Source organism: Ursus americanus, chromosome 16 (genome assembly GCF_024610735.1).
Source record: "Ursus americanus isolate L20-20 chromosome 16, mUrsAme1.1.p, whole genome shotgun sequence".
In the NCBI taxonomy this organism is placed as follows: Eukaryota; Metazoa; Chordata; class Mammalia; order Carnivora; family Ursidae; genus Ursus; species Ursus americanus.
Window position 1 is genome coordinate 34,477 of NC_142142.1, and position 27,198 is coordinate 61,674.

Consider the following 27,198-nt stretch of genomic DNA (forward strand, 5'->3'; position numbering starts at 1 on the left):
CCAGTACATTGGTTTTACATAGTCTTAGAAGACAGTCCAGCTTAGGTCCTCAGTAAAAGCTTGTTGAGTGAAATAACAGCACTGCCAAATGATTGTCTAGTCTATATTTAAACCGACAATCTCTGATAAATCTACAAATCCTTTCATGATGTTGAATGTTCACCATTGTGGTGTTACAGGATTTGTGTCCCCTCAGTGCCTGGGTTCTTGGTCATGCTGCTTCCAAGAATGAAGAGGTAGACAAGACGAAGGGTGGTGGGCAGCAAAGCAAAGTTTATTGAGCAAGAGTATAAAGCTCCTGGAGAGGGAGGGGACCCAAGTGGGCTGCACCCAGAGTTTCTAAGTTTAGGGGTTTTTATAAGCTCTTTTGTGGAACTTTCTTAAGCAAGCAAGGTGTGCTGAGTCATCCCAATCAGGGCTTTGGTCACATATCTGTGTACCTATTAGGTTCATGTCCACATGCTGATGGTTTTCTTTTTTTTCTGACATCTGGGGGCTTAGATCTTAACTGCCCCTTGTCCGTGATATGGACAAGTGCTTTTGTGGTTAATAGTCTTATTTTAGAATGTTTTGCAGAAGTAATTCCTGCAAAGGCTGCAGAGCAGAATGTCAGGGTTGTCCTGTCTAAGCTGCGGAACAGGATATCAGTGCTATTTTATTTTAACTGTTCTGACTCCATATTTTCTTGTTGGGGACCCTGACCCTGACTACCTAACTGTCCAACTAACTCCTAACTTCCCCCCTCTGAAGAAGTAACCCTAACTGCCGGTAAGAAAGGGGGCAATGACTGGTCTAACTGCTTCCTGCTGGTCGGGGGCCTTGTTGAAGGATCATAGTCAGGGTTTCATCCCCAGAGATCTGTCCAAAGGTCCCCGGTAGAAGTCGGTAGGGGCTGTCTCCATTTGTGGCTGCATAGACAAGACCATGTGTAGCCTGATGGACTCTAAATGAGAAGAGACAAATCAGATAAGGGCACTTAGAATACAAATTCTGGAAAGGAATAGAAGGGAGATGACTAATAGTGGGGCTCTTATAACAACAACAAAGGTCAGGTGGTCTCTCATTTGGATTCCTCAGATCCTGGTGGCCCAAATAGATGACCTCTCCTCTTTGCGCATGTCTCTCAGGGCACAGCTGTGAAAGAAGGTATAAATTAAAAAAATTAGAAATGTGGTAGCAGAATAATGGTCTCCCAAAGTGTGAACATCCTAACCCCCAAAATCAGTGGCTGTGACCTCACATGGTAAAAGGGACTCTAAACATAACAGTGGAGAGGGAGACAAGATGGCGGAAGAATAGGGGACCTCATTTCATCTGGTCACTTGAATTTAGCTTGATATCTATCAAGTCATTCTGAATACCCACAAAATCAGCCTGGGATGTAAGCATATGTGTCTGGATCTCTACAAGCAGAAAAGCGACGGTTTTTGTTTTTTTTTTTTTTTTTGCAAGATAGGATGTGCAGAGTCATAAATCTGCAGGGAGATATTGGGAGATAAACAGAAGTGGGAGGGAGTCTCCATAAGCTGGCTACCATTAAGTGATATAACAACAGAGCACAAATCAGAACCCTTAGAAATCTGCTCTGGTGAGAAATATCCCTTTCTGAAAGGGGCTCGGGGGATGAAAAGGGCAGAATTCTAGGTGGACCATTGTAGTCTCAGGATCCCAGGAGATACAGAAAGAACAGGGGTGCCTGAACAAATACAATGCCCAAAAAGTGAAGCAGAGAAGCTGGTTATGGTCAGCGAGCCCAGAAGGGACTCTCAGTTTTGGTCACCATAAACTGCAAGATGGGCCAGTAGGGAGACCACTCTCTGCCTGACCACTCTGAAAAGGACTGGAACTTGCAGACTGTTTACCATCCTCTGGGAGAGGCAAAATGGCTGCGCAGCAGGGTGCACACGTGAGCCCACAACCACTCACAGTCCCAAAGACACAAAGTGCAGTGATGGCCATGGGTCCCTGGGACTCCCCTGGGGAAGATTGCAGTGGACACAAACCATGGGAGTCTGCCACCTTTGGTGCACACAGAAGTGGAGACCCTTTGACCTGGAGGGTTTATTGAAGAGGGGGGACCAGGATCTTGCAGCTCTAAGCCAGAGATCCAGGCACAGCTGTTTTTGCTCTGACCCTCAGAATGGTGGAAAGCTTCCAGGGAACAAAAGCCACACAGATGACCAGCTCACCTTGAGCCCATACCCCTGACAAGGGGTGGGGCAACTCCGCTGAGGCAAAGACACCTGAGAAGCAGCACAGCAGGCCCCTCCCCCAGAAGGTGGACTGGATGAACAGGTGAAAGACAAGCTTATGGATTTCACAGCACTGTAAAACTCCAGCACCAGGGGAAAATAGTATATTGAGCTCCAGGTGCTTCCTCACAACTCATTTATCCATCAGTCTAAAATTTTCCATTTCGTTCTTGTTTTTTTTACCTTATTCCCATTTCAATTATATTCTTATTTTGCCAACTTATGTTTTTAAGTCTCTTTTTAACTTTTATTATTTCACACCTACATTTTATAGATATATGCTTGATTCTAGTCCTTTTTTCACTCTATTCGATTATATATATATATGTTTTGCTTTCTTTGCAATTTTGGGATGTAGTGTCTTCTAAACACAGACCAAAATTCAATCAGGAACAAGTGGATCACCCTGCTTTATCCACCCAGTGAGATTATAGTCTCTCCTCCTCCACCTTTTTTTTTATTGTTTTGTTTCACTTTACCTTTGTTTGTTTTTCTGGGGTGGCTTCCAACCAATTCAGATTTTTTTTCTAGGGTGCATTCTGCTTGGGTTGTGGGTGGTATTTTGGACTCTTCATTCGCTCACCCATCCTTCCCTGGGCAGAATGACTAAAAGGAAGAATTCACAACAAAGGAAAGAACTAGAGGTGATGTTTTCTGCCACAGAGCTAATCGATATGGATATAAGTAAGATGTCAGAGATAGAATTCTGGATACTAATTATAAAATTAATAGCTAGGCTTGAAAAGAGCACAACAATACAGAATCTCTAAGGGTGGAAATGAGATCTAATCAGGCTGTACTTAAAAATGCTATGAATGAGATGCATTCTAAACTGGATGCTCTACGAGCTAGTGTCAATGAGGCAAAGGAGAGAGTAAGTGATCTAGAGGACAGACTGATGGAAAGGAAGGAAGTTGAGGAAAAGAGAGAAAGACAACTCATACCCCATGAAAAAAGGCTACAAGAATTTAATGACCCCTTGAAACAAACCAATGTCAGAATTACTGGGATCCCAGAGAGGGTGAAGAGAAAGAGAGGGCTAGAAGGTATATTTGAGCAAATTATAGCTGAGAATTTCCCTAATCTGGGGAAAGAAACAAGCATTCAAGTCAAAGAGCCAAAGAGGACCCCTCCCAAAATCAATAAAAATAGATCAACACCCCAACATAAAATAGTGAAGCTTGCAAATCTTACAGCCAAAGAAGCCGTCCTGAGAGCAGCGAGGGAGAGGAGGCTCCTTATGTATGGAGGGAGGAACATCAGAATAACATCAGACCTATCCACAGAAACCCGGCAGGCAAGAGAGGGCTGGCAAGGTATATTCAGGGTACTAAATGAGAAGAACATGCAGCCATGAATAGTTTATCCAGCAAGGCTGTCATTCAGAATGGAAGGAGAGACAAAGAGCCTCCAGGACAGACAGAAACTGAAAGATTATGTGACCACCAAGCCAGACCTGCAAGGAATCTTAAGGGGGATTCTGTAAGTGAAGAGAGGCCTCAAGAGTAATATAGACCAGAAAGTAACAGAGACAATCTACAGAAACAAGGACTTTACAGGCAATACAATGGCACTAATTCATATCTTTCAAACTCTGAATGTAAATGGGCTAAATGCTCAAACCAAAAGACACAGGGTATCAGATTGTATAAAAAAGCAAGACCCATCCTTATACTGTCTACAACAGACTCATTTTAGACCTAAAGACACTTCTAGATTGAAAGTGAAGGGGTGAAGAAAAATTTATCATCCTAATGGACCTCTAAAGAAAGCTGGAGTAACAATCCTCATATCAGACATATTAGATTTTAAATGAAAGACTGTAGTAAGGGATGGAGATGGACACTACATCATATGTAAAGGGTCTATCCAACAAGAAGATCTAACAAAGGGGTAAATATCTGTGGCCCCACCTGGGAGCAACCAATTATATAAACCACTTAATAACCAAAGTAAAGAAACATATTGATAATAATACATTAATGGTAGAGGACTTCAACACCCCTCTCAGAGCAACGAACAGATCATCTACACAGAAGATCAACAAAGAAACAAGGGCTTTGAATGACACACTGGACCAGATGGACTTCGCAGATATATTCAGAACATTCCATCCTAAATCAACAGAATGCTCATTCTTCTCGAATGCACATGGAACTTTCTCCAGAATAGATCAGATACTGGGTCACAAATCAGGTCTCAACTGATACCGAAAGATTGAGATTATTCTCTGCATACTTTTGGACCACAATGCTTTAAAACTGGAACTCAAACACAAGAAGAAATTTGGAAGGAACTCAAGCACTTGGAGGTTAAAGAGCATCCTGTTAAAGAATGAATAGGGCAATCAGGAAATTAAAGAACTTAAACAATTCATGCAAGCTAAAGAGGATGAAAACACATCAGTTCAAAACCTATGGGATACAGCAAAGGCGGTCCTAAGAGGGAAGTATATAGCAATACAAGCCTCTCTCAAAAAATTAGAAAAATCCCAAATACACAAGCTAACCCATATACTTAAAGGACCTGGATAAAGAACAGCAAATACAGTCTAAACCCAGCAGGGGAAGAGAAATAATAAAGATTGGGGGGCTCCTGGGTGGCACAGCGGTTAAGCCTCCGCCTTCGGCTCAGGGCTTGATCCCGGTGTTATGGGATCGAGCCCCACATCAGGCTCTTCTGCTATGAGCCTGCTTCTTTCTCTCCCACTCCCCCTGCTTGTGTTCCCTCTCTCGCTGGCTGTCTGTATCTCTGTCGAATAAATAAATAAAATCTTTAAAAAAAAGAAATAATAAAGATTGGAGCAGAAATCAATGAAATATAAACCAGAAGAACAGTGGAACAAATCGATGAAACTAGAAGCTGGTTCTTTGAAAGAATTAGTAAGATTGATAAACTTCTGGACCGACTTATCCAAAAGAAGAGAAAGGACCCAAATTAATAAAATCATGAATGAAAGGGGAGAGATCACAAACAGTACCAAGGAAATACAGACAATTGTTAGAATATATTATTGGCAACTATATGCCAACAAATTAGGCAATCTGGAAGAAATGGGTGCATTCCTGGAAACTTATAAACTACCAAGACTGAAACAGGAAGAGATAGAAAATCTTAACAGACCAATAACCAGCAAGGAAATTTGAAGCAGTAACCAAAAACCTCCCCCCGAAAAAGAGTCCAGGGACAGATAGCTTCCTAGGGGAATTCAACCAAACATTTAAAGAAGAATTAATACCTATTCTCCTGAAGTTGTTTCAAAAAAATAGAAACAGAAGGAAAACTTCCAAACTCGTTCTCATTAGGCCAGCATTACCTTGATCCCAAAACCAGACAAAAACCCCATCAAAAAGGAGAATTACAGACCAATGTCCCTGATGAAATGGATGCCAAAATTTTCAACAAGATCCTAGCCAATAGGACCCAATAATACATTAAAAGAATTATTCACCACGACCAGGTGGAATTTATTCCTGAGATGCAAGGGTGGTTCAACATTCACAAATCAATGTGATAGAGCACATTAATAAAAGAAAAGAACCATATGATCCTCACAATTGTTGCAGAAAAGGCATTTGGCTAAATACAGCATCCTTACTTGATTAAAACTCTTCAAAGTATAGAGATAGAGAGAACATACCTCAACATCATAAAATCCATCTCTGAAAAGCCCACAGAAAATATTGTTCTCAATGGGGAAAAACTGAGAGCTTTTCCCATAAGGTCAGGAACATGACAGAGGTGTCCACTCTCACCACTATTGTTCAACATAGTACTAGAAGTCCGAGCCTGGGTCATAGGGTAACATAGAGAAATTAGGGAATCTATTCCATTTACAGTAGCATCAAAAATCATAAGATACCTAGGAATAAACCTAGCCAAACAGATAAAGGATCTGTAGTCTAGAAAGTACAGAACACTTATGAAAGAAATTAAGGAAGACACAAAGAGATGGAAAAACATTTCATGCTCATGGATTGGAAGAATAAACATTGTGAAAATGTCTATGCTGCCCAGAGAAATCCACACATTCAACACAATCCCTATCAACATACCATCAACATTTTTCACAGAGCTGGAACAAACAATCCTAAGATTTGTATGTAAAAAGAAAAGACCCTGAATCCCCAGGGGAATGTTGAAAAAGAAAACCAAAATGGAGGCATCACAAGGCCTGACTTCAAGCTATATTACCAAGCTGTAATCATCAAGACAGTATGGTACCAGCACAAAAACAGACACATAAATCAATGGAACAGAGTAGAGAACCCAGAAATAGACTCTAACTATGGTCAACTAATCTTTGACAAAGCAGGAAAGACTATCCAATGGAAAAAAATACAGTCTCTTCAATAAATGACGCTGGGAAAATTGGACAGCCACATGCAAAAGAATGAAACTTGACCACTCTTTCACACCATACGCAAAGATAAACTCCAAATGAATGAAAGACCTCGATGTGAGACAGAAATCCATCAAAATCCTAGAGGAGAACATAGGCAGCAACCTCTTTGACATCGGCCACAGCAACTTTTTTCATGACACATCTCCAAAGGCAAGAGAAGCAAAAGAAAAAATGAACTTGTGTGACTTCATCAAGATAAAAAGCTTCTGCAAACAGTCAAAAAAACTAAGAGGCAGCCCACGGAATGGGAGAATATATTTGCAAATGAAACTACAGATAAAAGACTGGCATCCAAGACCTACAAAGAACTTCTCAAACTCAATACATGAGAAACAAATAATCAAATCAAAAAATGGGCAGAAGATATGAACAGACACTTTTCCAATGAAGACATACAAATGGCTAACAGACACATGAAAAAATGTTCAAAATCATTAGCCATCAGGGAAATTCAAATCAAAACCACACTGAGATACCACCTTATGCCAGTTAGAATGGCAAAAATAGACAAGGCAAGAAACAACAATTGTTGGAGAGGATGTGGAGAAAGGGGATCCCTCCTACATTGTTGGTGGGAATGCAAGTTGGCATAGCACTCTGGAAAACAGTGTGGAGGTTCCTTAAAAAGTTAAAAATTGAGCTACCCTATGATCCAGCCATTGCACTACTGGGTGTTTACCCCAAAGATACAGACGTAGTGAAGAGAAGGGCCATATGCACCCCAATGTTTATAGCAGCAATGTCCACAATAGCTAAATCATGGAAGGAGCTGAGATGCCCTTCAACAGATGACTGGATTAAGAAGTTGTGGTCCATATATACAATGGAATATTACTCAGGTATCAGAAAGAATGAGTTATCAACATTTGCTACAACATAGACGGCACTGGAGGAGATAATGCTAAGTGAAATAAGTCAAGCAGAGAAAGACAACTATCATATGATTTCTCTCATCTATGGAACATAAGAACTAGGATGATCAGTAGGGGAAGAAAGGGATAAAGAAAGGGGGGGTAATCAGAAGGGGGAATGAAACATGAGAGACTATGGACTATGAGAAACAAAGTGAGGGCCTCAGAGGGGAGGGGGGTGGGGGAATGGGATAGACCGGTGATGGGTAGTAAGGAGGGCACGTATTGCATGGTGCACTGGGTGTTATACGCAACTAATGAATCATCGAGCCTTACATCGGAAACCGGGGATGTATTGTATGGTGACTAACATAATATAATAAAAAATCATTAAAAAAAAAAGAATATGTGGTCCATATATACATTGGAATATTACTCAACCATCAGAAAGAAGGATTACCCAACATTTGCAGCAACACGGACGGGACTGGAGCAGATTATGCTAAGTGAAATAATTCAAGCAGAGAAAGACAATTATCATATGGTTTCACTCATTTATGGAACATAAGAAATAGCAGGAAGATTGGTAGGAGAAGGAAGGGAAGAAAGAAGGGGGGATAAACAGAAGGGGGAATGAACCGTGAGAGACTATGGACTCTGGGAAACAAACTGAGGGCTTCAGAGGGGAGGGGAGCGGGGAACTGGGATAGGCTGGTGATGGGTATTAAGGAGGGCACATATTGCATGGTACACTGGGTGTTATACGCAAATAACGAATCATGGAACATTACATCAAAAACTAAGGATATACTGTATGGTGACTAACATAACATAATAAAATATTATTTAGAAAAAGATTAGAATATACAACTAATGATAACTAAAATGTGTATCTGTGTCCCACCAAAGGTAAGTGAGCACACTTGAGAAAATCCTAGAATGGTGTAAAGATGGGTGAGCAGAGGGGAAGCAAGTCCCCTGACACCAACTTCCTGAAGGCCAGCCTTGGTCCCATCTGGTGAGCCCAGAAGCTCATAAATGAGGCCCCAGACACTTGGGGAAGCTGATAGTTGCTAGGAAACACTTAGGAAGTGGCTGGGGTACATCTGCTGGGCCCGTTGGTACATTATCTGGTAGGAAGTGAGGGCCTGGAATCAGAAGAGAAAAGAGGAATATATTTTGTGCCCAGAGATGTTAAAGGCCTTTCATGATCCTTAGACTTGAATTAGAAATAATAGGGCTTAGGGGAACCCCAAATGAAAGCCAGAATGGCTCTAAGTCTACAGCTAGGTGAACTGCCTTGCATGAGATGTTTCCCATTTGCTTCATTTGCATGACGGTACTTATTTTTCTCGTGGTTGGGCAAGAAGCCTCTTTTCTTCTCTCCCTTGTTCCCACTAAAGTCAGACCCACGGGAATCAGCTTCAGAGAACAGTTACTTCTGACCTTGGGCAGCATCTTCCCTGAGAGGCTCCTGTGGCCACACCCCAGTCCATCTTCTGACCAGCCCTGGGGTCCTTTTGACCTTGAATTGAAGCCTTCTTGGTCTTTATGGGTTTCAGATCTTGCATTTCTGCCCCTGTCTTGTCCTTGTTCCTCTCCGGACTCAATTTCACATAACCGCCCATCTGTTTCCTGCTTATCCTAGATTCTCATGGGCTTTTCTTAGTGCCCAGTGCCACTCACTCTGTAGAACTGTGAAGGAGCCTGTCAGATCCATGAATATTGGCCTCACCCTCTGGCTTCCTTCTCCCAGCTGGGCCTCAACTGTCAGCCATTACTGGCCTGTTGACTATCCTGGCTCCTGAATGGCCATCTGGGAGCTTCCAAGTGTTGTACATCCTGAGTGGCATGACAGGAAGCCCATTGTGTTGACAACAGTGAATTGAGTGTGTTCACACAAACAGTAAAATAACCAGGCATAGCTCACACAAGCCCGGGACACACGATAGTGTTATTCATTAGGATATCCCTTCTGTCTGAGGCAGTGATGGATGGTGTAGGAAAGAACAGGGATTTCATAGTCAGGCAGCAGAGGTCAAATCTTGGCTCTGCAACTTAATAGCCTGGGCAAATTTTTTTAATCTTTCATAACCTTAAAGTCCTCATTTAGAAAATGAAGATAAATAAAAGTACCTAATTCACTCGGTTGTTTTAAGGATTAACTGAAATTAGTGATCATGATTTATAGTGAGAATTTTTAGATGGTAAATGTATTAGTTTATTACGGCTCTGCCGTAATAAAGTATCACAAAGTGAATGGCTTAAACAACAGAAATATTTTGCCTCATAGTTCTGGAGGCTAGAAGTTCAAAATCAAGATGTCTGTGGGGTTGGTTCCTTCTGCAGTCTGTGAGGGAAGGAGGTGTTCAGGCCTTTCTTGTTGGTTTGTAGATGGCCATGTTTTCCCTATGTCTCTTTACATGGTGCTCTCCCTGCATGTGTGTGTCTGTGTCCAATTTTCATTTTTTTTAAAGGATATCAGTCATTGGATTAGGGCCTACCCTAGTGACCTCATCTTAACTAATTACATCTGCAAAAACCCTATTTCCAAATATGGTCACATTCTGCAGTTCTTGGGTGTTAGGACTTCAACATGTGAATTTTGGGGTGGCGCAATTCAACCCATAATAGTAGCGATCATTATTTGTCAGGAGCTCTTATAAAGCCCTGATTATTGATGGGATTTTAGTGGAACTATATGGTGACCACTCAAACTTATGCAGTTAACTACAGTCTACTTGAAATACCATTGTATTAGTCACTGGTAGTGGTAGGTCAATAGGTGACCTCACAAGTGTCCAAGTTCATGTATAGGAGCTAATTGTGAAAAGATTTTTGTTTTTCCTTTTCCCTAACCAGTGGTAGCAGTGGTCATGGGGTAGTGATAGTGGTGGTGATGGTAAATTCCCAAGTGTCAGATAGAGTATACTTGGCCCTGGTGTCCATGTTGGATCTCTAGGGCTGAGGTCCAGGGCCAGATCCTGACTGTTCACTTCCTCTTGTCCTATCTCCAACATAAGTCAATATGAAGAAGCTCCATGCCTCATAGCAAGTTCCAAAATCAACGGGAATGCATTCCTTAAGAAGTGGAGCGAAGGGTGGCACACCACCCTCCCTGTTCTGTAGAAAAGCTGGGCTCCTATGGAGGCAGGAATACAAGTAGTACCCAGCAGCTGACAGCTGGGCCTTCTTCATGCCACACCAATAGAAGTAGGAAAGCTGAAAGCAGAGGGATGTTGAGGTATGTGCAGAGTGGGATGGAAGACCTTTCATGACCTCTGTAAATTCTGCACAAATATCCATCTTGGTGCTGTTCACTGGTGCCCAGTGTCATGGTTGATTCTCCCTATCCCTCCTCCAAGGGGAGCCATATTCAGGAAGTCTTTGTCCTGAGAGTGAGGTATGAGAGTGGGGAGCTCGAATGTCTGGGATGCCCACTTCTGGCATTTATATCTCAGTCTCTCAGCACCCCAGTGACCTGTAGTTTGAACAGTTGTCGTGTCTGCTTCCCACTAGGTCAAGGTTATGCCTCTGAACATTGTGGTAGGATTTGTGTGGCTGGAGACAGTAGTGAGTCCTTCGGGTGTGGCCAAGCCTGGAGACACTGCAACTTCCTCCTTAGTGTCATTCTTGAGGGGATGCTGGCTTTGAGGGGGACACAGGGACAGGTCTCTATTTTTTCTCTCTTCTATTAACTATCCCAGAATTCCCTTTCTAATTGATTTTCTAGCTCAGCTCAGTTTCAACAAATATTTATTGAATATACACACCATGCTAACAATTTAATACATGGTACAGTCCTCAAAGAGTTTACTTCAAATAAAGATTTTTAAAAAGACAAGGAGAGGGGTGCCTCAGTGGCTCAGCTGGTTAAGCATCCAGCTCTTGGTTTCAGCTCAGGTCATGATCTTATCGGTTGTGAGTTCAAGCCCCGTGTCTGGCTCTGCACTTGGCGGGGAATTTGCTGGAAGATTCTCTCTTTCTGCTCCTCCCCCCACTCTCACTTTCTCTCTCTCAAATAAATAAATAAATAAATCTTTAAAAAAAGACAAGGAAAAATTCACTGGAACATGGGCAGAGAGAAACAAAGATGGCTATTTTATTTTTTAATTTATTTTCTATTTTTATTTTATGAGCATGAGGACAGGATAGCCCAAGTCTACAACAGCTGGAATTCTTGGCAGAAGCCCTGAAGCCAAGAGTTCTGTTATGGATCCTGCCTCATTGTGTGTTTTGACTGGGCACTTTCTCCATTCTGGTCCATACTCAGGACTCGGTCAGATAAGCATGTATCTGGGCAAGCTTGTCTTCCATGTTTTCCCTTATTTGCCCTTATTCCACATTTGCCTTTCCATGTTTGCCCTTCCATGTTTATCCTTGGACTAGAGTCCAAGAATTGCAAATTCCACCTTCTGGCCTGATCCCTGTAACCAGAGCTTCTTCCTCAAAGCCTCTCATGTTTCCCAAGACCCAGGCTTCAGTTGCAAGAAAGATATGAAAGTACTGGTTCTGTGCCCTTAGGGGTCTTCTGATATCCCTAGAGATGTTTCTTGAGTCTCTTCTAACTCTCTTTTCCAACGCTCTTACCATGAAATAGCAGGAATGGGGAGTGGGGATTAGACAACCTCAGCAGACCCCTTATTATATCCCAGATCAAAGGCCAAGCACATGGCCCAGGCCAGGGCAGAGCAAGAGAACAACCACCACCTCTTCTCCTGGAGCCCATGGCAGCTGAGCTCACACTCTCCCACATTTGCTAGTTAAATCATTGCTGGTTCTGCAGAAATAGCCCTATACTTGTTTAGTAGCTTTAGCCACTCCACTTCGCAGGGATACCCCACTCCTCAAATGCTGGACATGGGATCAGGTTTTACTTTTTTTTTTCTTCTTCACATTGTCTGGAATTTTTGCAGCTCTACTGACAAGCTGCAATATAGAGAGGTCTTGATTAAGCCTTTGGCCTTCTCCTCACAAAGGCTCTCCTGGGTCTCTGTAACTCAGTTGTCAGCTGGGGCCTCCTAAGTATTTGAACTCTGGAGGAGATTGCTCCCAATCCTCAATTCCACAGTCCAGAAAAGTCCAAAGTAAGTCTGCCATGAATTCTGATGCTCCTATTCTGGGCTCTTACACTGTGTAAGCCATCCTGATTCAACCTGCAGACACAATTCAGCCCTTCCCTGGTGTCCACAAGAGATCCATTCAATGAGTATTTGTGAACCTAGCAGAGCGAGAGGGTGCATATCACACATCCCAAAGCCTTCTTGTTGGCTTCTTTCTCTTATTCCTGTTATGTCTTCCTCCAGAGTATCCAGAAGTCTCCTTTTTTTTTTTAAAGATTTTATTTATTTATTTGAGAGAATGTGAGAGTGAGGGAGAGAAGACGAGAGGGGGTGAGGGAGGGGCAAAAGGAGAGGGGGAAGCATACTTCCTGCTGAGCAGGGAGCCCAACACAGGATCCCAGGACCCTGAGATCATGACCTAAGCTCGATCCCAGGACCCTGAGATCACGGCTCGATCCCAGGACCCTGAGATCCTGACCTAAGCCAAAGGCAGATACTTACCCAACTAAGCCACCCAGGTGCCCCTCCTTTCTCCTTTACTGTGCAGAGCTGTTCCCCGTCTGACTCTTCTTTTCCAGCTAACGCTCAAATTTTGACACTCCACATTCTACCCCAACAATTTTCCACTTGTTTTCCCCAACAAACCAGTTCTCACCCTTGAAGAAATTCTAGTGCCAACTCTTACAATAATAAAAATTTTTCTGTCTGATTTCACATGTATCAAACTCAGAGTTTGGGTTTTAAAAAGTTCCCTCTAGCCATTAGGATACTGCTGGTGCAATTTAATAGGAACTTAATTCAAAGTATCATAAATGTTAAAGACAGTTATTATCTCACAAAATTAGAAGCCCAGAGACAGGTTGGCTCCAAGCTCCAGGACCCTAGCTCTGCCTCTTGGTTTTGTCCCAAACTTGGCCTCAGACTGATAGCAAGACGGCTATTGCAGTTCCAGGCATCATAGCCAGACCCCACAATGTGCAGAACAAGAAGGGGTGGTTCTCTTCCCACATCTCTTCCTTTTTAGGGAGGGCATTTTCCCCAGAAGCCCCTCAGCAGAAGTTGCCTTCCCATCTAATTGGCTGGATTTGGTCCCATGCCTAAACCCACAGCTGGAAAGGGGAATGGGATCTGTGACTGCTTAAATTAAGCAGAATCATCTCCTGATGATGGGGTATGGTAAGCCGCCACTGAAGCATGAAGCTGCATGAATGCACACACAAAAGTGGGGTGCCTCCTGCACGGACAGAGCACTCCTGTGGCTCTGCTTCCAGGTCCAGAATCATGGCTAGCTGCTGCCTCCTCCCCTGGCTTCAGTGTGCTCCTACAGCTGCCAGCTGGAGAGGACACCTGGTAAAACTGAACATCTCTGCCTTAAAGCTCTTCTCCTACTTCTGCACTGAGGACAAACCATCTCCTTCTTGCAATAGAATATTCTTATGTTTTGAGGAATTTTGTTTCCTTGTTTAGAATATACTAGCAATCTTTTGCAAGTACTTGCGTAGATTATTTTTTGAGAGAAGTTATAGGCATTTGGGGGATTCCAAACCTTCCTTTTCACATGAGCTTGTTAGAATTGGTTGATTTGGTGTTTTTTGTTTTTTGTTTTTGTGTGTTTTCTTTGTTTTGTTTTTGCCTTTCACTAGTTAGAACAGTGGTTCTCAAATTTCAGTGGGAATTTCTTAGAAAGCTCATTAGAAATGACAGAAGTCTACATTCTACTACTTCCAATCTGGAGCAGAATCTAGAAGCCTATATGTAAAGAAAGCATAGTAGGTGATCACATGTTGAGATTCACTACTTTAGGAGAAGGCATCCAGATATAAGCCTGCTTTGACAAGTTAATTGGTGGGGGGCCACAATTCCAATTTCAGATAATTCTATTTTTATTTATAGAAGGGAATTTGTGGAATGACTATAATATGAATTATAGTCATCAGGATATTTTTCCTTTAAGTACATTCACAAATCAGAAAAGAAAGCTCTCTCCTGGCGAAGTGTCTTCCTAATTTTTGGTTCAGAGCATATGGTTACCCTTCTAAGGCTAAATGTTAGGATGCCATTTGTTCAGATGAAATGGTGATTGCTGGCACCTGATGACATGTGTGGAGCTGCTTAAGGCCTTGGACAGTCTGGACCTGGCTCCTGGAATATTTTCAATGTTTAAAATCTCGTGAGTTGTGTTCTTCACTGACAAGGTTTGCTTCTTCTAGAAATGAAGGCCTCTTCTTGTGAATTAGGCCTTGTTTGGTGCACTTGTTTCAGGGTCTCTCATTCCTTCTCTAACAGAGCTGGAAGCACCCAGTAAGCAACGGACTTGAGGCAGGGAGGGGCCATTCTTGGCAGATGAGGAAGGGGCATGAAATCCAGGATACTCCAGAGTAACCTCGACCTTTAGAGCTGGACCTGGGCAGGTTTACATTTTGACTTTTTGGATGTGGAGATGGAGAATGAGGGTCCTTCACTGGGCAGGCTCCTAGCCATAACAGAGAAAATGTCCAAGAGAAAAACAGACAAAGATATGAAATAGGAAATAGAGTAAAATTAGGAAGGAAAAGAGATTGAAGAGGCAGGTATCAGATCAATGGCCCCAGAGGGAGGCAAGTGAATGTTGTGATTTAGGAAGAATTCTTGAGTTATAAAGGTTTGGGTTTGAATCAGAACTTGGCCACCTGCTAGCCGTGTATCCTTAGAAAGGATACTTCACATTTCAAAGTCTTAGTTTCATGGTGCACTGGGTGTTATACGCAAGTAATGAATCATGGAACTTTACATCAAAAACTTGGGATGTACTGTATGGTGACTAACATAACATAATAAAAAATTTCTATAATAAAAAAAAGAAACAAAGTCTTAGTTTCTGTAATAAGAGGGGTAATTATACAACCTACTAAAACATTCTTGTGTGGATTAAAATAATTCATATGAAGTGCTTACCAGTGCCTGTCTGGCATAGTCACCATTGATTGACTGCATAGTGTTATAACCATAGACCACCTTCTTGATTTAGTTTATAATCAGTATGAACTGCCTCCACAACTTGGAGTACAACTACAATCACCTCCCTTAAATTTTCCAAACACCCACATACCTATCTTTTAGCAGGATGTCCAATACTTGAGATAGCCACTCCCTTGAATTTTCTAATAACCTCAGTGGCTCATTCAGTCCAAAGGGTTAGTCCTACAGCCAAATGCTAGCCAGAGAAAGAACCCTAGAATCTCATTGGTCCAATAATGATGTCATTGTCACTGTTTCTGTTGCCATCATATGGCGTCATAGTTGAAAACAGGTCCCATGTAGTTGTGGATCATTGCCATGATATTGCCCTCATTGGTCTAGAACTCTTTGTAGTAGATTGTCCCTACTGGGCCCTTCTTGTGAATGGATTACATTTCTCACTCCACTGCTGTCCAGCTTGGCCCAATGACTTGCTTTGGTCAATGAGGTATAAGTAATATGTGCTACTTCTAATCAGAAGCTTTTTTGGCAGGGGTTTCTTTTTTTTTATTTATTTAAGTTCAATTAACTAACATACAGTGTATTATTAGTTTCAGAGGTAGAGTTCAGTGATTCATCAGTCTTATATAATACCCAGTGCTCATTCCATCCAGTGCCCTCCTTAATGCCCATCACCCAGTTACCCCATCCCCCCACTCCCTCCCCTCCAGCAGCCCTCAGTTTGTTTTCTATGATTAAGAATCTTTTTTTTTTTTTAAAGAGTCTCTTATGGTTTGTCTCCCTCTCTGATTTCATCCTGTTTTATTTTTCCGGGGTTTGTTTCTTTTACTAACCAGAATCATGCTGTATGTATTGTTCTTTGATGTGCTTGTTGGAGATGTTCTCAGCCTAGCACACTCCTTTTATCCATTATATATTCCACAGAATTAGTGTCACTATCTGGGTTGCTTCATTCTGCTTTTATAATCATGCCCACTTTTGTGCACAAACTTGAGCAAAGGGGCTGGAATTGAAGGGAAGAGTGTTAGTTTTAGCCCTTGTCAATCTGAGGTGAAGGCATGTTAACTTGGCATTGAGCAGGTGGCAGGCCGTGATGCTGACTTGGGCAGGAGGGCAGCTGGACTGTGAATTTGGGATACACAGGCTGACGGCACTGCGTGTGATGGGGACATGGCTGGTTTTGCTTTTAACTTTTGTTTTCCGGGGAAACTCAATCTCTCCTTCTATTTTGAATGAAAGCCTTTCTGGATAGAGTATTCCTGGTTGTAGATTTTTTCCTTTTAGCACTTTGAATATATCATGCTGCTCCCTTTTGGCCTGCAAAGTTTCTGCTGAAAAACCCACTGATAGACTTATAGGGTTTCCCTTGTATGTAACTGCTTTCCTTTCTCTTGCTGCTTTTAAAATTCTTTCTATATCACTACTTTTGGCCATCTTATTTACTTTATGTCTTTGTGCAGACCTCTTTGGGTTGGTTTTGTTGGGGGCTCTCTGTGCCTCCTGGATCTAGATTTCTCTTTCCTTCCCCAGATTCAGGAAGTTTTCATCTATTATTTCTTCAAATAAATCTTCTGCCTCCTTTTCTCGCTCTTCTCCTTCTGGGATCCCTATTATGCGACTATGTTATGCTTGACAGTGTCACTGAGTTCCCTAGGTCTATTCTCATTTTGTGCATTTTTCCCCCTCTCATCTGCTCAGCTTGATTACTTTCCATTACTCTGTTCTCCAGGTTGCTGATTTATTCTTCTACTTCCTCTTGTTTGCTATTTATTCCAGGTGGTCTTTTTAAATTTTCGTTTAGTGAGTCCAATATCTCTAATTGGTTCTTTTTTAAGTCTCTTATCTCTTGGTGGAGGGTGTCATGGATGTCATGTACTCCTTTCTCAATTCTAGCGAGTATGTTTATGAGCATTACTTTAAATTCGCTATCAGACATATTACTTATCTCCATTTTGTTTAGGTCTCTTGCTATGATCTTCTTCCACTCTTTCCTTTGAGTCACATTCTCTGTCTCCTCATTTTGTCTACTGCTGTGTCTGTTTCTTTGTGTTAGGAAAGTCAGCTACGTCTCCCATACTTGAAAGTAGTGGCTTTATAAAGAAGCGGTCCTATAGTGCCCCGCAGTGCAATGTCTCCTTTTCACCAGAAAATGGTGCTTCAGGGATGTCTCCTGTGTGTGTTGCTACAAGGGTGTCCTACCATTGTGGTGGAGCTGTGTTTGCCTTCAGTCCAGTCTGTGATATAGCTCTCTGCCTGTTGTGGGCAGAGTCTGGTCCCTGTGGTGTTAGTGGGCTGGTCCAGGGCTGCCTTGGGCTTGAGTTGAGTAAGCCCTGGTGTTTGCCAGAGATGAAGTAGCAACAAACTGCAGGACACTTTCCCTGTGTTGTCTCCCAAGAAGTTTTTGTTGGTGGGTGGGGCCTGCAGTCAGAACAGCTACCTGTCCCCAGCCCAGTGCTAGGATCACAGTCAGACTGGTGTGTGGTTATCTTCCCCTCTCCCTGGACCAGGACTCACTTTGGAGTGGTGTTGGCCCTTGTCTGGGCTGCTTGCAAACTACCAGGCTTGTGGAACTGCTTTGATGGGATCTTGCCAAGAGTGATCAGAGGGGATGGATACACTTCACTATGGCCTCTTGTCTACATCTGGCTGCAGAGAGCCTGTTCTAGTATTCAGGTCGCTTTTTGGGTTATTTATGCTGATGTGGGTGTTCTTCTGGTGGCCACGCAGTAAGAAGTGAGCCCAGGGTCCTCCTACGCTGCCATCTTCCCAGCAGCCTCTGCTCTCTAATCAGAAGCTTTAAAAACCATCACAATCTGTCTTTTCCTCTGTCACAAAAATGTCACTGTCCCATGTAGGAATTACTCCCTCAGTTTGAGGCCTGAAGTGAAGAGTTCGTGGAGCAGAAATATGGCCTAACCATAGCCAGCATGTAATATGACTATGGCTATTTATTATTGTAAGCCACCAAGATTTTGGAGTTGTTTGTTATTATAGCATAACCTTCTTTACCTGGCTGATATATCCATCTGGGTCACAGAAGAGCCTCATATTTAGGTTCTATAGGTATAGCTGTTTTGGTTCATTCATTCAACTGAGGCATTACACCCAAAGCATACCACCATGCCAGCGTATCTTAGTTGAGAGGGACCTCCAGCCTCACTACATGCTCTACCATGAATGTATATTCCTCCATGAACACTTAGGATCTTATTAAAAGCTGGATTACCAGCCCAGAACCTCATGGTATGTTCCCCTCTGGGGCACTTGCGTCCCTTCCTGATTGCAGATTCCAATAGGGGCTTTCCAAATACATCAGTTAGGTTCTAATAATAATAACGTCCCTATAAAAGGAATGGGTCAGGGGTCAATGCCCTTGCCTCTTATGCAGATTTATTCCAGTAGATAATTTGGCATACCACAGACATTTGGGAGAGGTAGTCTTTGTCAGGCTCAGGAGTTTCTGTTACATTTCTTTCCTGTGTGAGTGCCTATTTGCCTTATATTTGTTAGGGGAAGTCACTAGTTGATATTTTCTCATAGTAAGTGCCATCTACCCCAGTGGATTTGCTACTCCCACTTCTAGCCATAGCAGAGATTGTATTTCTTTTTTTGAAGTGTATTTTTTTAGCAGCCCCTCTGTTACATGTAGATGTTATATGGAGGCCTCAATGAGAAGGTCTGGGGGAAGAATAAAGGGGTAGATGGGGGTAGATGGGAAGCGTTCAACCTCAGTCTCCCTTTTCCTCTTCTAAAAACTCAGATTGAACCCCAAGAATTAAAAAAAATATATTCCAATACAAAATAAAATGAAAATGAAGGTATCATTCAGGCTTTTGTGATGGGATTTGATATTAGTACAACTAGAGAAGGTATGTGAGGGTCCAAGGTCAGCAGTGGATCTTATAAGTAGGAAGGAGGAGGGCTGCCTTTCAGGGCTCAGGGAGGTTTATTGATGCAAGGAATAGAATCCTTTCAGTCACTGGTATCTGGTCTCCCTCTGCCAGAGGGTGTAGACAACAGAATAGCACTTTGGAAGTATCTCTGGCTGTTATGGGGGGACTGGGAATAGAGGCAAGAGTAGAGATATATAGACTAGTCAGGGGAAGTAGAAAAGATACATGTTTATTGAGTGAATGAATGAATAAATAAATAAATAAATAAATAAATAAATAAATAAATATTAAGCTGTGGATATTAAGCTTTGACTTTGGAGCCCTGCTCTGTGGCATGTGCCATCTTCCTTAAGGACTGTGGTAGGTCTTCACACCTCTGGAAGAATAAAATATTATCCTGCCTGCTGTCCTCCACTGACCCTATAGAGATTCCCACTCTCTCCCTTCTTGGTAGGTCCCTTTGGCTGTATCCCTGAGATCCTATCCTGTTTTTCTCTGAGCTCTTTGGGATTTTAAAGGTTGGTTACAAGTTGGCATTGAGTCTGATTCTGTGCTCTGCTGCCTTCCACTTCTTCACCTCTGTAGTCCAAGCTGTGTCTTATTTAATATCAGATACTATCTTTTCTCAGAGCCATTCTGGTTCACAACACATTTTAATCTCACCATAATCCCCAACACATCCACATTCAAAGCACAAGCAGGTTACTTGTGGGGCAGGGGATGACAACTTAGCTGCCAAAGGCTGTGTGCATTCTAGAAGGTTACCCATTCCACTGAGGCCCTTGCTACTCTTGGGGAACCCATCACCCACTTTCCCGCCCCCGGGGTCTATACATCCACCACCAGGGGCCTGCCTTGCAGTTTTCCATTCCCAGAATGTTTTCACATTCATTTTTTTATAAAGATTTTATTTATTTATTTGACAGAGAGAGAGAGAGCCAACGAGAGAGGGAACATAAGTAGGGGGAGTGGGAGAGGAAGAAGCAGGCTTCCAGCAGAGGAGCCTGATGTGGGGCTCGATGCCAGAATGCCGGGATCACGCCCTGAGCCGAAGGCAGACACTTAACGACTGAGCCACCCAGGTGCCCCCACATTCATTTTTAAAAAGCAGGCAACATTCCTACCCAAGAAAGATGAAGAAAGTCCCTAACATCGCTCAAAACTAGCTTTTGGAGAATCCAAAACAGGCTTAGATGCTTTAAGAAGATGTCTTTGGATTTTAATCCAGAAAAAGGAAGGAAGGACACAAAGGAAGGACTCAGATCCAAAGTGAATTCTTTTGTCTAGTACATGGTTTATTTTAAATGTGAAAGTTCAAGTTTACAAAAACAAATGGATTGGATGGGGGCATTTGTGAATTCTGAAGGATAGATATTTCTCCATGTTTGGAGGATGTGCTCAGATATTTGTTTGTGTAATTTTTGTCATTGTTGAAATAAAAGAGGTACTGAGGCTATGGAACACTGTACCCAGAATGTTGTGAAAAATAAATAAATGATAGTACAGGGCCCAGAACCCCAAGGAAGGGAAGGAGAGAAAATATGGCCCTGGTTGGTATTATCCTCAGGTGGTCCCAGGACACTTTCTGACATATCAACTCATAAACTGGATGAATTTACTGATTGAATGGAATAAATTGAGCAAGTAAACTGCTATCAAGAAGACTGACATCTTCTACAGAGGTGTTATTTCTGCTTTTCTCCCATCCTTACCTACTTGCTTTTTGTTAAAATCCCTTTTTGTGAACTTGACTTTAGATGGCATTGACTTGATCAGGCAGCTTTGAGAAAAGGATTTCCTAGAGGTGGGGGAGAATGGAATTCTTTTTTTATTTTTTAAAAAGATTTATTTATTTGAGAGAGTGAGCAAGAGAGAGAGAAAGAAAGAGGGAGAGTACATGAACAGGGACAGAGGGAGAGGAAGAGGAAGAGAAAGACTCCCCTGCTGAGCAGGGAGCCCATTGTGGGGCTAGATCCCAGAACCCGGGATCATGACCTGAGCTGAAGGCAGACGCTTAACTGACTGAGCCACCTGGGTGTCCCTCTTTTTTTTTTTTTTAAGATTTTATTTTATGTATTTATTTTAGAGTGAGAGAGAGTGGGGGGAGGGGCAGAGGGAGAGGATCTCAAGCAGACTTCCTGCTGAGTGCAGAGCCTGATGCAGGACTCGATGGAATGACCCAAGGATCATGACCTGAACTGAAATCAAGAGTTGGATGCTTAACCGACTGAGCCACCCAGGCGCTCTGAGAATGGAACTCTTCTTCAGCAAGTGGATTGAAGGAAAAAGCATGGCCTTGGGACACAAGGTCTGGGTCTTTTCTTTTCTTTTCTTTTTTTAAAGATTTTATTTATTTATTTGTCAGAGAGAGAAAGCACAACCAGAGGGAATGGGAGGCAGTGGGAGAAGCAGGCTTCCCACTGAGCAAGGAGCCTGATGTGGGACTAGATCCCAGGACCCGGGGATCATGACCTGAGCCAAAGGCAGCTGCTTAACTGACTGAGCCACCCAGGCATCCCAGGTCCAACTCTTTCATAGAGCAGCTGCGTGATTAGGGATAAGGTATTCTATCTACCTAGGCTTTGTTCTGTTACTGAAAAATGCAGACTGGACATTTTTGGAGAGTATGTTTTGAGAATGAGTGATGTATAGAAATTGCTGTGTAAAAAGAATTTCTAATACATAGCCTTATGTGTTTTTGATTAGTTAAAAATAAAGTAGGAAACAAAAGAAAAAAAAAAGAAATTGCTGTGTATGGTACCTGTTACAAAGTAAGTCTTAAAAGACATGATCTAATTCATAATTGAAAAGAATCACTCTGCCTACAGACATTTCTCCAAAGAAGACATCCAAATGGCCAATAGACACATTAAAAAATGCTCAGCATCACTCGGCATCAGGGAAATACAAATCAAAACCACAATGAGATACCATCTCACACCAGTCAGAATGGCTAAATTAACAAGTCAGGAAATGAGAGATGTTGGTGAGGATGCAGACAAAGGGGAACCCTCCTACACTGTTGGTGGAAATGCAAGCTGGTGCAGCCACTCTACAAAACAGTACAGAGGTTCTTCAAAAAGTTGAAAATAAGAGCTACCCTATGACCCAGCAATCGCACTACTGGGTATTTACCCAAAAGATACAAATGTAGTGATTCAAAGGGGCAACTGCACCCCAATGTTTATAGTGGCAATGTCCACAATAGTCAAACCATGGAAAGAGCCCAGATGTCCATCAACAGATGAACGGATAAAGAAGATATGGTACACACACACACACAAACACACACACAATGGAATATTACGCAGCCATCAAAAATGAAATCTTGCCATTTGCAGTGGTGTGGATGAAACTAGAGGGTTTCAAATGCTAAGCGAAATGAGTCAATCAGAGAAAGACAGTTACCATATGATCTCACTGATATGTGGAATTTAAGAGACAAAACAGAGGATCATAGGGGAAGAGAGGACAAAATAAAACATGACAAAAGCAGAGAGGGAGACAAACCATAAAAGACTCTTAATCATGGGAAACAAACTGAGGGTTGCTGGAGGGGAGGGAGGTGGGGGGATGGGGTAACTGGGTGATAGACATTAAGGAGGGCATGTGATGTAATGAGCACTCGGTATTACATAAGACTGATGAATCACTGACCTGTACCTCTGAAACCAATAGCACATTATATGTTAATTAATTGAATAAAAATAAAAATAAAAAAAAAAAGAATCACTCTGCCTGCTTTGTGGGGGGGAGCAGAAGAGCAGTTACGAGTCAGCTGCACTGATGCCACAGCAGGAAGTCATGGCCACCTAGATCAGAGTGGTAGTGGTAAAAGTAGTAAGAAGTGCTCAGCTTCTGAAGGTATGCTGAAGGTAGAGCCAAGATAATTTTCCGATGGATTCCCTGTGGGCTGTGTGGGGAGCAGCAAGTGGGGAATCATGAATGATTCCTGTTTTGAGCTCCAGGACTTGTCATTTACTGAAATAGAAAAGGCTGAGGGGAGAGCAGGTAGTGCGGGCTGGATGGGGTAAGCTGGAGAAGTCTATGACACACCAAAGAAAAGGTATTGAGTCGGCAGTTGGATGTATGACTTTGGGGCTTGTCCAGACTAGACATAAACATTGCAAGTCTTCAGATTATGGATAGTATTTAAAGTCATGAGCTTGGACAAGATCCCCTTGGGAGTGAGTGTAGGGAGAAGAGAATCCAGGTCTGAGAACTAAACCCTGGAGCAGCTCAGCATTACACTTCGGGGAGGTGAGGGAGAACAAATACCCCCCCCTCCTCATCATCTTTCTTCTTCTTTTATGGTTATGAAATGGAACTGTTCTATTTAATTCAGTTAGCCTTCACTTGAACAAAGCTACTTACCAAATTTATTTTGGGTTTTCTCAAAAAGCAATATACGCTCTTTGCAACTTCAAAGTCTTTTAAAAAGGAAAAACTGGGTACCCAACTCTGGGCTGTGGAAGAAGGCCTTGTTCGTGGTGCAGTCATCGAACCAGCAAGCCCAGTGTGCATCTGGAGATCAAGTTCCTCTCAGGATTAGTGAAATCAAGCTTTTGTTAGCATTAATTTAATGGTGGAATGTCAACTTGAAAACCTCAAAAATCTTTTTCTGCTTCACATCTTTTCCACTTTTTCATCCAAAAGGAAAACTATGTAAGGCCAGAAGGGAGAATCTGAGAAAGGTTTGACTCTTCCTATGGTGAGATAAACTATCTTTTGTGTCATGGCAGCAGCACAGAAATCCTGTGTTTGAAGAACAGATTGAGATGACAGTGTTACTCAGGGTAGTTTAGGAAAGGGCAAGGTAGGGATAGATCAATTTCGTGATATAGACCTGGGAGTCTCAGTGGACCATGGGTTTTTTATGAGTCACATAATGACATGGTTTTTCCAGGAGCCAATACAATTGTAGGTTGAATTCAAAGCAATCTGGTGTTCTGGCCATATGAAATCATAATCACCTAAATAAAGAGACTATTGGCTGGATGACAGTAGCAGCCCCTATACCATTCTGGGCTTTGTATTGTGAGCCAGACTTTGGTGAAATTTGTGTTGTTTAGTGGCAAGAGGGACCAGCATGGGACAGGAGTCTAAACAGAGGACAGGCTTCTAGCCTCAGTTGTCACTGTCTTCAGATATTGAAGGGCTGCCAGGATATGAGAGAGATTGGTTCTGTAGTTCTCCATAGGGCACAAGAAGAAGTGAAGGAGGAAAAGTTACATAGACTTTTTTATTGTTGGATAAATAAATAAAGGGGCTGCCACATAAAGTAATGAGCTCTCTGTCCTTTGAGGCTTTCAAGTAGGGAGTGAAAAATCAACACCTGACTAGGGGTGCTATAGAGAAAAGACTCTTAGGTGGAGGCTTAGGAGTTCCGCAAATCCCATAAAAGCACATGTAAAATGGAATGGACATGTTCCATGGCTTTTATCAGATCCTCAGAATTATGGAACTCTAAAAAGGTTAAGAAGGTCTGTCACAGCAAATGCCTTTAAGGAGGGTGGGCTATAATACTGGTTGACCTCTGTGGTGTTCTTAGACTAAGTTCACTGGTTCTGACCAGCTCCCCATTGCTTGGGAGAGTGTTCTGGTGGGAAGAGCATTGATTTCAGAGTTGGACAGAACTTGGTTTAAATTCTAGCTCGGCTCCCTTCTACCTTAGTGACCCTGGGCCAGTGGCTTAACTTCTCTTATCTCAGCTTCTTCATTTGTAAAATAGGACAAAAGATATCTCACAGGCCATTGAATGACATAACCCAGCATGGGTTTTGGCTCATAGCAGGCGCTTGGTATATGTGTGATCTTTTCCTCACTCCTTGTGCATGACATCTTTTGTTGCCTGTCCCACCCACAACCTCTGAAGAGGGACACCGTATTTATCACATGGCCTCAGCTATGACTACTAGATCAGACCAGGATACCTGCCCCTGGGGTAGTTAATGACTTATGAGACTTGGCTTAAACAGACAAGCTAGGCCAGTCAGAAGCTTTTGAGATTCTGAAACAAGACATTGTCAGATGGTTGTGGGGAGGAGAGGACTGGAGCTGAGAGGCCACATGAGCCATAGCAAGAAGAGTGTGCAAGAAAAAGAGAGGGGAGAAGGAGGAGGAAGTAGAGAGAGGAGGAAAAAGAGAGAGGAGAAAGAGGGAAAGAGAGAATCACATGATTTGTGGGAGACAGAGGGATATAGACACTCAGAGTAGGGGCCTCAAGTTCTGATGGCTCTCTCCTCCCTCAAGGTCTGGGTATACTTCCTTTCCTGTCCTTGGGTTCTGTGGGGGCTCAGTTATCATTGGCACAAGGCCCCTGTACACTCGAGTCTGCCAGAATGGGTTTCTGTTCCTTACAACTTAAAGAATCCCACACTTACCCCATCTGTTCTGCCATTAATTATGCTCACACATTGGCCCAGCCTGGAATTTCTTCTTTCTCCTTGACTTTCCCTGTTCTACTCAGCACTTGAGGCCTAGCTGAACTTCCTACTTCTCCCACAAAACCCTTCCTGAGTAACCCAGACCCCAGAGGCCTCTCCTCCCTGTGAGCTGCTTCTTTGATGGTTGTATGTGAGCTTGGGGTGCCGAGGAGCCTAGAGGAGGAGACAAACTCATCCAGACTTCTCCAAAGACCAGTATTGCCTTCTCTGAAATCCTTCCCTGACCACATCCCCTTTATGGGACTTCTAAGGTCACCCTGGTATCACAGTCCATCCTTACCATTCTTTTTTTTTTAATGATTTTTTATTATATTATGTTAGTCACCATACCATCCTTACCATTCTTACCAACATCTGCGCTCCCTCTTCCCATGCACTCATGTGATCACATGGTTGCTGAGTGAATGAAGAACTGAACATTGTCTTCATATCCAAACCCCATAACTAACCTCTGCAAATTGGCTTCTGATCCCATCAGTCTATACACAAGGCTCTCTCAAAGTCCAATAGCTTGTTTACAATCTTCACCTGTGACTTCAAGGTCTGCTACAGATCCATATTTCTAAAATATATGCCACTAGTTGGGACCTCTCTCCCACAACAACCTTGCAATCCTGCATTTCTAACCATCTTCTGGGCATTCCCCCTGCACATCCCAGTGGCATCTCAAACTGAACTCATGTCTTCTTTAAGCAGTGTGCTCCTGCTACTGGTTTCCTTGTGACATTAACATTCTCTCTACCTGTCCCCGGATGAAAACTTTTGAGTACATTATCCCTGCTTAGAAACCCCCGGGGCTTCCAGCAGCTAGATTCAAACTCTGAAGCCTGGGGTTTAAGGCTCCTTCACAGTCAGACCTACTCAGCCAGCCCCATGACAGAACCCTTGCCCCTGCATTCCGGAGCACTTTCCCACTCTCATACTTAGGCCCACACCACTTCTTCCTCCAAGAACACCCTCCTTTTACATATATATATACATATATGTTTATTTATTTTTAATAATTTTTATTTTGTTATATTAGTCACCATACAGTATATCCCCAGGTTTTGATGCAATGTTCCATGATTCATTATTTGCATATAACACCCAGTGCACCATGCAATATATGCCCTCCTTAAGACGCATCACAGGCCTGTCCCAATCCCCCACCCCCTCCCCTCTGAAGCCCTCAGTTTGTTTCCCAGAGTCCACAGTCTCATGTGAGAACACCCTCCTTAACCCACTGTCCACCTCTTGAAACTTTGACCTCTTGAAACCTCGACATTGCCTCAAACTCCAACTCCTCTAGGAAGCAAACCTTCCTAAACCCCCACTTCTTCCTTGGAAC

General features: G+C 42.7%; 1 protein-coding gene across 1 annotated transcript in view; it reads right to left on the minus strand.

Moving 5' to 3' along the window:
• Nucleotides 1-469: 469 nt before the first annotated feature.
• The window catches only part of LOC123786575 (uncharacterized), a 211,407-nt gene continuing 184,678 nt past the window's right edge, over nucleotides 470-27,198 (minus strand). The window contains exon 5 of the mRNA XM_087868515.1: nucleotides 470-1,134. The gene's annotated coding sequence lies outside the window, so the exon portion shown is untranslated. The remainder of the gene's footprint in view (nucleotides 1,135-27,198) is intronic.